A 10,544-nucleotide genomic window follows, 5' to 3' on the forward strand; every position below is an offset into this window, starting at 1 on the left:
AAAAGGTTGGTGGTAAGATTTCAAACATTGAAGTTTAGTAAAGTCAAAAAACAAAAGAAAAAAAAAAAGGCTTAAGACGAACACAAAATATCAGCTTATGAATTATATAATATAGGGTCATTTTCATGACCTAATATCCCATTAGGAGTTATATGAAACGCGATCCGTTAATGTGGATTTTCTATTCAATGAAATCAGGACCAAAACTACTAAATTCAATTGGTGTGGCCCACATTAGCTTTGAACAAGATGGTTTTGGATTTATCTTCCTTCATCCTGGTTTATCTCATCTGATGAATGGATTTTATGGTGCGTGGACAACACGGTGGCCGTGAGAAGGATTTTAGGGTGGTTGTAACCGTCCCCACTGCTCCTTGTGGTGTGGCCCACCTGAATTTTCGATCGGCATGATTGTTGGGCTTGCATATGCCTCAAAAATGGGCCCATGACCTAAAATGATCTCGTGAAATGGATGGATGGTGTAGACATGACACAGTACAGTACATCATGGTAGGGCCCACATAAATTGGTGACGTCAACACACCACCGACGTTGGTGGTGTGTGGCACACCATGCAATCCGCAAATCTTCCCTTCCCGAAGTCCAGCTACCAACCTTTCCGTCTATTTATAAGCCACAATTTGAGAATGTTTCTGGTGTTCTTTTGAAGAGATTTTTAGGGCATGGTCCGTCCATGGTGGGTACACCAGACCAGTCGCCTAGATTAACAACCACGGTTCCACTTGACAGACTTGAATACCCACCTATTCTGTTCAGGTGCCTGGGTCCCACACCTATTAAATATCCACCAAATATCCATCGCGTCTATTGGTTTTGCGAGCTCATTTTAGGACTCGAACAAAAAATGAGCAGCATACAAAACTCTAGTGGGCCGCACTAAAGTAAAAGATGGGTAGAGAAATTCTTACCATTGAAACTTCCTTGGGGTCGCCAGTGATTTTTACATGCCATCGGTGCCATTCAAAACATCACTCCTACTGTGAAGAACTGAAAACACAAATATTAACCTGATTCAAAACTTCTATGGACCCACAAATATTTTGACTGTGGACGTTCAATCCTCCGGTTTGCCCCTCACTTGCGTATTGGATTGGGATCATTTTTGGCCCTGAGTCTTAAAATGATCTGGCAAAACAGAAGGACATGGTGTATTTCTCACAAGCATCACGGTGGCCCCACCTGGGTTCCCACCGACAGGAACAGGATGCGGATGTCCTGCAAAACCCTCTAGCTCCCTGCGCTAGAAGCTTAGGTGGGCCCACCGTGATGTTTGTGAGAAATTCACCATGCCTTTATCCGTCTTGTGAGCTCATTTTTAAGACTTGAGACAAAAAAAAAGAGTAGATACGAGAATAAGTAGGCCACACTAAAGGAAAAGGTACGGGTAGAGAAATTCCAACGGTTGAAACTTCCGTGGGATGAACTGAAAACACGAATATTAGCCTTATTCAAAACTTCCGTGGCCCACCAAATATTTCAACTGTGGACATTTAAGCCTTAAGTTTGCGGCTCACTTTGAGTAATAACCAAAACGAATGTATTGACTGTATTTCTCACAGACATCACGGTGGGCCCACCGATGTTCCCGGTGCAGGAACTTCCTCCCGACGAAATCGGATTGCCTACTGGGATAGTATGCTTTTATTGTACCGAGTAAACTTTTTTGTACCCACCGTAGATGTACGTCATTTATCCACACCGTCCATCTATTTTTACGGCTCATTTTAGAAGTTGATCCCAACATTGAAGCATAACCAAAGCTCATGTGAACAATACCACAACAAACAGTGGGAATAATGATTTCCATGGTTGAACCATTTTTAAGGTCCACAGTGATGTTTATTTATAATCCAACCTGTTCATAAGATAACACAGACAATATACTAAGGGAAAAACAAATATAAGCTTGATCCAAAACTTCTATATCCCTCAAGAATTTTTCAACTTTCCTATGGTGTGGTTCACTTAAGCTTTGAGTATACTTCATTTTTGAGTTCGAGCCATAAAATTATCTGGTAAAATAGAAGAACGGGGTGGATAAAATAGATAAATCAGTGTGGCCCAACAGAATTTACTCAGTACGCAATCCACTTCCCGCATGGACAGTCACCTTGCTCATGGGGTCGCAGCCAGTGTCCGGTGGTGGATCACCCCAGCACGCATACACTGCACACAGGCTCACGTAACGATCAAGATCGCCCAAATCATCGCCCCACTATGGGTGGAGCATGATCAAATATTACACCGAATGGATCTTGCTATCGCCCTGTCAACGGGTACGTAGTTGAAAAACAAATAAACGGTCAACAACTCAAAATTACTGAGAAAAGTTTAAGCTGTATTATTGACAAATGTCCTCACCTATTTTGGGTCCTCATTTTTGTATAGTCAAGATAATATATACTTGCGCTGCATATGCATACGATTAATATTTGCATATGGTCCAACATAGGTTTCAAAGGCCATTCCAATAAAGAATAATGGCAAGGGATTTTGACAAATTGCTACCTATTATTTACAAAAATTAAATCTGGATACCTTTTTGAAAAAGATTTTTATTAAAATTGTTTAACATTTTTTTCGATTTGAGTTTTCGTGGTCACGTGTGGTGCGTACGGGTGTGCCAAAACCAATTGTGTGGCTCGATTCTAGCTGAACAACTTGACCCCAAGTGTTAATATAGGCAAATAAAAATGATTGTAATGGCATATAACCTTGATTTGAATAGGTCGGTCGCCTATTCAGCCACTCGTATATTGTTTTAGAGAATGATCATGTGATAGTCAGATGGTGAGTTTCTTTCTCCGACAATGGGTTCAACTTTACCTTCCATACGAAATGACTTTCTTTACCTATCCGTCGTCAAATTAAAAGGAAATACTCACAGTCGATTGAGGGGCAACTGCACAAAACGTTTCTAAATGAAGAATCGCTTGTATTAAGAACAGATAAAGTCTGACACATGGGTATAACTGGGATTACAGCTGATCGATTATAGCTAAAAGATTACCGCTACTCCTAAGACAGAGTTAAGGCTTAAAAGATTATGCTACTGTGAACGCTGAGAATCGGTGCCCACACTGATTAGCGTGTTTTTAGGTCGTGATTTGGGGGGGGGGGGGTGATGATTAGGTTGATTTGTGGATGTCGAAGTTGCCACTGACCAATTAATCTCAGAATCCCGTAGTCAGCTAGAACCCGCGAAATATGTAAGGTTGGAGAAATCTGAAGACTCTCTTACCTTAGATTGACTCCTGGTCCGCGATCCGGGATTTTGGGTAGGGGACCTTGGTTACAAAAAGGGAAGTTGTTAGGCACCCTCTCTGCCCATACGAATGTACGGTCTCTACTTTGTGTGGTAAATCAATCTCAATGAATGGATGATGTGATCGAGATAGGACTAGGCATACATGCAGATTTCTGATGCAGCAAGATCTGAGATTTCAGCAAGCCACAGAGCATACGTCCAACAATGTGTCTAGAAGGCGGATGTGATGATGTCCATGTAAAGAGGTAAGGAAAATGGACTAGACTTTTAAGATTTTCTGATGTGACAGGATCTGATATATGACAAGTCACAGAGCATACGTTCACTAGAAACCTAGAGGATCAGGTGGTCGAGAAGGGAATAAATGTCATGATGAATACTTGTGTATCAGATAAATGAGTCTTTTGGCTTGAACTTGAATAGGCTAAGATATGGACCGAACTATGACCAATTTAGGCTAGGTCTAAGGGTTATGATGGTTGAGGTGAGGTTAGGAGGTGGCTGGAGAAATCTGAAATTTAAGGCTTGGGAGCTCCCCCCTCACCCTCATTCTCTTCTCTTCTCTCCCTCTCTTTCTCTCACAATTGGAAAGTGGAAGTTGTTGTTGTTAAAATGTGAAGAAGAGAGGGCTATTTATAGCATTTTTCAATAGTAATGTGGTAATTATTGGGTTTGAGAGGGATAAATGCTGATGTGGTAGCTTGGGATTGGTTGAGGAGAGATGGACGCCACGTTGCGTACCCCCATTGGCTCTTGGAGTTGGTAAAAAGGTAAATAGTATCGATTGAGAGAGTAATTTTAGGAGAAAGTTGACTTTCGGGCGTAGAGACAACTGTTACTCGGAGGACACATGCGCCCCGCGAGCGGAGGTAATCGGATTACTGCTAGTGGTAGTCATACTATCGCCCGGGCCGGGCTTTGGTCGATGAGCCTCGTTTGGTGCGTTGGCTTGTCCGATAGTCTTCTTTCGGGCTTTTGGGTTCGAATAGGCGGGTTTCCATGCTGAATTGTGTGTATATTCTGATTCTGACAAGGTTTGGAATTTGGATTAGGATAGGTTTAAGGTCTAGGCTGAGGTTAAGATGGGGTTTAGATGTTCGGATTAGTGTTTCGGGATGTGGATTAGGGTTCTGAGGTTTGGATGAAGGTTTCGGGTTCGGATTAGGGTTTTGGGGTACGGGTTAGGGTTTCGGGTGCAGATTAGGGTTTTGAGGTGCGGGTTAGGGTTTTAGGGTGTGGATTAAGGTCATGGTTCTCGAACTATCTTAACCTTCTCAAGATATTAGCCTGGGTGGGGTGTCTACAGCTACGATAAAATAACATAAATTTGATTGGATTTATTGGATTGGTATGGGACCATTTGATGTAGAGCGGGTCGTGGACTGTTTCATGGCCAAGATGGATCAGAAAAGGCCCGATCGATGACAGAAGTGATCCGGACCGTCAGACCTTTTTTTTTTTTTTTGGGTTAGCTTGTTAGTACACACCCATGTCAGTACATACACCCCATGTTAGCCACCCCCGTTAGGGATCGATACCAAGACCTCAACTGCTGAAACGAGGTATCTCCACTCAGTCTGCCAGTTGAGCTATGGATCTGGGTATATCTCACAATTTGGAATGAGTTATTGGGCGTAAAATATATGATTTTTGGGTAGAACGAGCTACTTTAGCCAGTCATAATCGGGTTGCGCAAGCTGGATTTGCGAAATACCACCAGATCGACAGTCATTTCCCTATTTTAATTCTGTTTTTACTATAAATAGTAAGTTTTAGTTTGATTATAATCCTTCATCCGTTGGGCTTTAGGAGTTATGCCCAACGCGAGAAGTGTTTAAAATAATTAAGAGAACAACTTGGTGAAGCCAAATAGGACACTTACTATTTTTAGCCGAAAACCATGCGCACTAGTAGACATCATGATCGTCTATGAATAGTAAGTTCACTATTTATAGTAAGTTGAGAATTCTAGGAGTTTTAGTTATAGTTTGAATATGATTTCTCTCCCATTGCTTAGTATTCCCATTTAAAGGGTTGTGAACTCGTTTATTCCATTCATCAATCAATTTACGAATTTATTAGAATTATTTCTATTTTCTTGCTTTCTTTCCTTGTGGATTCGAGAAGTCTCATCTCTGCGTCACCATTTATTCTGCAGATTTCATATGTTATTATAGACTTCTCTGCTACACATATACTCTATATTTGTTTCTCCTCTTTACTTCAACCGTAACAGTAGCTGAATCGTTGACATGTCGATTTTCTAGATCTTTTTATCTCTTTGTATTCTTCTAATTGTTCCACTTCTCTTAACCGCTTTTCGCCTTTTGGAGTTTTCGAATGCGCTTCATCATCAAATGACGTGTGCTACCAACTTAGCGCCAGCTGTGTTTTCCGTAAAAAGTGTTCCAAATATCTTTAAGATCTTTCTGCGTGCTATTTCCTCGTTGCGCAACAACATGTGTCATTCCCTGATTGCTTAATCTAGGAATGGCTAGAAACAACAAAGATATCTCATTAATTCAATTATTTTGATTAAGATACCTTTCGTTAGAGAAATCTTAACGGAAGTTAGATTAAGTAGTTTAATTTTTATAAATGATGAAACTACTCTTTTATAAATGCAATCAAGTTAAAAATTTATAAGCTTCGGTTCACAATCCATATGTAAAAAAAAATATTCTTAGATTTGAGGTGGGAGAGAAAAGAGACCACGAAGAGAAGGGGAAGTTGCGCCATAAAGAAATTAAGGGACTGGAGATTGAGAGAGAGGATTGAAGGTGGGGTGGAATGGGTGTAGGTGATTCCAAACCAGGTTCATGGATATGATGAGATGGACTATGATGATAGGGAGTGGTGAGTTTAGAGATGGAGGATTTGAAGTCGAGGAGGTGATCTTGCTCAACATTGAGAATAAGAAGGAGAGAGAGAGAGAGAGAGAGAGAGAGAGAGAGAGAGAGGTGGTGATGAAGTTGGATAATGGAGTTCTTTTTTTTTTTCATTTATTGGAGAGAGGGTTTTGATGGGATTTAATGGTGGAGATGGAAGATTGAAGGATATGGGCTTAGGAATTTTATGCTTTTAAGCTAGTCTTTGTAGAGAGAGAGAGAGAGAGAGAGAGAGAGAGAGAGAGAGAGAGAGATGAGTTTATTTTACCTCTATCATGTTAAGACAATGAAGACTAGATAGGGAGACGTCTCTTCACTCTCTCCTCGTGTATACGTACATATGCATGAATTGAAGCATAAATTCCCTAGGTTTTGGTAATGTTCTTTATTACATGGTCTATATAAGCAGGAGCATAACTAAAGAGAGGGTATTCCCCAGTGTCTGACACCCAATGCATAGTGTTGATAAGGTTTGCTTATCATAACGACTATTTCATATTGTCTATCTTGTTCGGTTAGATTGGCTTGAGGCTTAGAATTTATCATCCTGTGTCTAGACTCTCTAATATGATGTCCAGGTTTACCACAATGAAAACATTTTCCTTTTTATTTTTTTCATAGGTTTATTTCCATTTTTGTTTTTGAGCATACATTGTTCAACAAGATGGCCTAATTTTCTACAATGAAAACAAGTTTCTTTCAACTATCGACATTGATCAATAAAGCGATTTGATTTTCCACATTGAAAATAAAATTCTTTAATCCTTTTTATTATCCTGGTTTGTTTCAACCAAATTGGCATTTAAAGCAATACCAGTAGTATTTTTATTTTGATCTTATACTTAGTTTGCTTCTTTTAATCGAATGTGTACAATAATATTCTTCATGGACATCTCACTTTTCTTATGTTTTATTTTATTTTTATATTCTTTTCAGAAGTGGTGGAGTTTTTCAATTAAAGTACTTATAAGAAAAGTATCGTCCATTTTTTGTCATTTAGATATAAGTCAGTGCACTAAACTTTAATACTCAAGTATTTGATCAAACATAAGCTTATTATCTGTTATGGAAAATTTTAAGAAAAAAGATAAACGATGGCTTTTGGCACTGGCTTCTTCTAGAATGTATTTCTTCACCAATGCGGACCAGACATCCTTGGCTTTTGCATATGATGTGTAAAAATCATACAATTTGTTCAAAAGGGAATTGAGGATATAGTTTTTATTATTGTGGTAATTCTTCACATCAGAATCTTTGTTTGCATCACATTGGAAAGTATCAGACTAAGTATGATACTTTCAATGTATCAAAAGCAAATGCGAGTTACTATTTCCACCTTTTAAAATGGCATCTAGAGAATGGTTCAATTTTGGATAGTTAAGTTTGTTGATATTCATTCTCAAGTGGGTTGGTTAAATTAAATAATAGAAATGGTTAGAATTATGCACATACACCTTTTTGCTTTTGTTTTATTTAAATATTTAAAAATTTGGCTATTCTTCCAAAACTTTCATTGAAAAATGAAAAAAAATGCTTGAAAAGTTTAGTCCCTCATTGCTTGGAGAGAAAGAGAAAGGGGGTTTATAAGCTTTGAGTTTTCTAATATTCTTACTTGGAGAATGGAGAGAGAAGAAGGTCGGCTTCCATGTTCTAGTGCTTCAACATGCACACATGTATGTGGGTGCGTGCCCAGGTGAGGGCGTGAGTTGGGAGGCGTTAGTGGCGCTCTTCACACTTTGTATTGTGTTGCGAGCGACCCTCTGATGCGACATTTTACGAACCAACGCAATCTGGTGAGAGTCGTGATGTGATTAGGTTACACCATTGTAGAATTAGTAGTAGCAAGTATGTCCATCACAAGATTAACTGGGAGATAATGATCGTTGCATTAATTAGCCGGTTGTGAATGATCGTTGCATCAATTGTGGCTAAAATAGAGCGTCTTTTTACCTATTGTCCAACAAATACGGCCGTCTTGATGATCAACTCACAGACTTCGATCGTTTTGTCAATCGGTCCACATATATGGCTGTTGCGTTGAATGGCTGGTGAATTCCACTCATTGAGTAGAAGGATCGACTTTTGTCGACCATTTCACAGATCGGCCACTCAGAAATAACCTCGTCAAAATATGCTGACGGATCTCGATTGTTACTATGTTTCGGTTAGCCGAATGTTTTTTTTTTTGGGTGCCAAATCGTTAATAAAATCTAATCGTTATAAGAAATAGTAACTTCAACCTTTTGAGTTAAGTCACGTCTCTTCATAAATGACTTAAACAATTGTAAATGATTTCAAATGCATCTTTAAGATATGCATTTTTATGAAAACACACGACCACTCATTCTCTATAAAAACTCATTTTATATCATTGATTAACACAACCACATCTATTCTCTTATTTCTCTCTCTGCAGACAATCGGAGTGGATTCTCTGTTTTTCCATACATAGAGTCTGCCATATTATAAAATGTTGTGTACCGAGTTCTATTTGTGATATCTTCGTGATTGTTGTACGTATATCCATTGAGATTTATCATATCCTAAAAGCGGATCGCCAATAATCCATCAACTATCTCATATCAACTAGAGGGGGTGAATAACGTTTTAAGGAAAGTGTATCTGATATCTGCTTCAAAGCTTCATTTAATATAATATTTGTTTTATCTTGTCTTCAGTTTTTGCTTATTTTCCTAATAAAGTGGTTGGGTTCACTATGATGTTAACCATTAATTGTTACATATGTACAGATTAGAAGTTCAACTTCAAGATTGTTGGAATATAGAATATCTAAATCTGTAATTTTAAACATACTGATATAATAATCTTAATAAAAGAAAATAAAACAAAAGAAAGAAATTTAATTAGGAGAAATTAGAAAGGCATATTGGAATTAAGGCACAATGAAAATCGTTTGGCTTGAAGTTAATTTATCATGTTTCAGACATTGTCCGTAGTGCAATAACAACATAGGACAATCAACCTATAGGATATCCTCGATCGTTGTCTCGTCACATTGGTGTACTCGATGTACAAAGATCTGAACCACCAACGTACGTTTAACCCAAAGAAAACCCAAAAATAGAATGAAAATCAAAAGCAACAATTTAAAAAAGTGAAACGTTTCGAATGATTTAAATGTGTGTAGAAAATAAATCAGAGAAGTCTCTTTTATATACTTCAATGGTCACCATGAAAGGGTGTATAAGCACCCATAGGCTTTTAGCAAGTATACTTGAGCGTGCGCACTGCACTGCATTGCATCGCGCCACTCTATGTCTATGTTCATGTTCATGTCCATGTCCACGACCCGGTATGTGGTTCATGGCATAGTATGGGGTTAATGACATAGCTCCCTTACACAACCAAATTTACATACCCCTAAAAGGGGATTAAGTTGTATCCAAATTTCTCTTCATATATATTCAAAAATTTCTTTTGCGGATACAATGTACGACTAAATCCACCGCGCTACAAGACAAGACTTTGTTGCTTTATGAAATTTTTGGAGAAAACTTTTCATTTTTCAAAAAAATAAATTAAATTTATTTTGAAATAGAAAATAAAATATTAATTAACTTCTCATGCATCATCAAGTTTAATTAAAGTCCAAGCTAATGAGTTTCTATACTAGTGACTTGATCTCGATCCATCAAATGTAAGTGCACAAATGTTCAATAAGATTATGTATTTATAGTACACTCACACTCCCGTGTGGAATAAGGCAAAGACATTATTGACAACAAATTGGCCTCCGATGGTAAAGATTGTTCATCGTAACCCAAGTCAATTCTTTCACATGGGATAATAATTTCTTTCATCATATGTTAACTACAAATTTGTCCTAAAATATGTAATGATCATAACATGACTTGTTACTCAAATCTAGGAGCCACAGCTTTTCCTTGGTTAATGATAATTATGTCTACTATGGAGTTCCTAGAGACTTGCTCAAGGTCAAACTCATGTGAACTTCCCATGAGGTCGAGCTATGTGGGCCCCATTGTAATGTGTCGTCAAACATTTTCACCATTAGTCATCTCCCTGATGGGCCATGGGCTTAAAAATCTAGTCAATCCATGACTCGGGAGGGCCACACCACATACAACAGTTGACAGGGCTACCCTTCCTTTAAAACATTTATGATCATTTATCGGGCCCACAGAAACGTGGTTCAGAAATCCAGCCCATCCACTGTGTGTATCCTGCTTGGATGAGAGGTAATACCGAGTTTAAGCCACATCCAAAACTCAAGTGGGGTCCGCCAAGTGCTTTTATACATTTTAGGCATGTCTTCACATGATTTTAGATGGTATGACTCACTTGAATTCCCTGTATAGCTGATTTTTTGGGATATCTCGTAGCCT

This window comes from Magnolia sinica, chromosome 3 (assembly GCF_029962835.1).
Source record: "Magnolia sinica isolate HGM2019 chromosome 3, MsV1, whole genome shotgun sequence".
In the NCBI taxonomy this organism is placed as follows: Eukaryota; Viridiplantae; Streptophyta; class Magnoliopsida; order Magnoliales; family Magnoliaceae; genus Magnolia; species Magnolia sinica.